A 1,716-nucleotide genomic window follows, 5' to 3' on the forward strand; every position below is an offset into this window, starting at 1 on the left:
TCAGCCTATATTAGCCTTTCTGACTAAACGGCAATCTATCACCTAAGATTAAACTTGCCAACCCCATTAGTGGTGCTATCAATGTGTCAGTCAATTAAAGTCTTGTTACTTCCTTAAGCCTTTGAGTACTTCCACAAGGACTCCCTACCTCTGGCTCTGCTATCCGCCTCCTCTCAAAGACTAGTCAGTGTTGCCATAGTGATTTCCCATGACCTGTTGATCCAGGGACACCATGAAGGAGCCTCCCTCAGTGCTGAGCCATCTTGGCCCAGTGGTCACAAACAAAGCATCAGAAATCATTTAGTCCATTTCTCTGCCTGTGGGCAGGACATGTCAAAACCATCCAGGCTGAAGAGGATCTCTTCAATTTAAAACCTCTCTAGAAACTCCATAACTTCTGTGGGCAACCCAGCCAATATTTAATGAAGAAAACTTCTAGGAGCTTCTAAGAAAAACGATCAATTTTTGCTCATCTCCACACTATTAATCCCAATAATTCTCAAGAACATGAGAGATCAGTCCTAGCAGTGTGGAGGAAATAGCTGAACATTCTCAAAATGAAAAGCTTTTTAATATTTAGAAATTATTTGTGACAACTTAATCAAAGCAACAGTTTATAAGGACAATGCTGGCCAACGGTTTCATGAATTTTTGCATGTTGAAAAATAAGACAATTCTGTTGATATTCATAATACTGACATACTTCCTCAACTCTGTGGTTCATTTTTAAAAAGAGAATATGAGTAGTTTTCATCCTAGTATGAGGCACTAAAACAGCCAGGGCTTTAATGTGGATTCTGGTTTAGGAGAGTTTCTAAGCTCTTTTTGCACACAACACCTGCAAAAAAAAACAGATCACAGCTCTTGCCTGATTAGTCCCTGGAAATAAATAGCACTCCAGCCCGGCTAAGTCAGGCAAGGGCAATAGCACTCTGTCACATTCTACAACCAGCAACCGCCTGGAACAGTTCCATTTCAGTTCCTTTTGAGAAATTGGAAATGGAAAGGATTCTGCTATGGATATATAGCATAAGCTCTGGGCAAAGCCCACCCAGTCCCATGCCTAGGGAGAAGATTTACTCTCAGTCCCCTGGGTCTGTTTTTTCCTACTAGATATGGCAACTAGAACTTGAGTATGATGCTACCCAGCGAATGCTGGTGCCTGGGTTATGGATCAGGTAATCCAAGGAACCTGGCTTCCCACAGGTATAATATGAAAAATACTAGTCATGGTTATTTAATACTCAGTACGTCAGGTTCTTAATGCGTTGGACTGTGCATTACATGAATGATTTCACCTAACCCCAATCATATCTCAGGTATGATATTTTGTTTATTTGTTTTTAATGTGTTAAGAACACTTAACATGAGATCCATCCTCTTATCAGAGTATTTTTCTCAACTTCAATATTGGGTCTATGAAAATAAAACCTTTATTAAATTAATCTAACGTGAGTCTTGCCTAGATAGTAATGATTATGCATGAGTGATGCATAATTTTGAGCATATGTAAATATATACTATTTTTCGTTTTCCTATATTCTATTTTAAAATTTTTCTCATTTATGATAAAATAACAAAAGCATTTTTTTGTGTGTGTGAGGAAGATTAGCCCTGAGCTAACATCCATGCTAATCCTCCTCTTTTTGCTGAGGAAGACCGACTCTGAGCTAACATCTATTGCCAATCCTCCTCCTTTTTTCCCCCAAAGCTCCA

Source organism: Diceros bicornis, chromosome 10, assembly GCF_020826845.1.
Source record: "Diceros bicornis minor isolate mBicDic1 chromosome 10, mDicBic1.mat.cur, whole genome shotgun sequence".
Taxonomy (NCBI): Eukaryota; Metazoa; Chordata; class Mammalia; order Perissodactyla; family Rhinocerotidae; genus Diceros; species Diceros bicornis.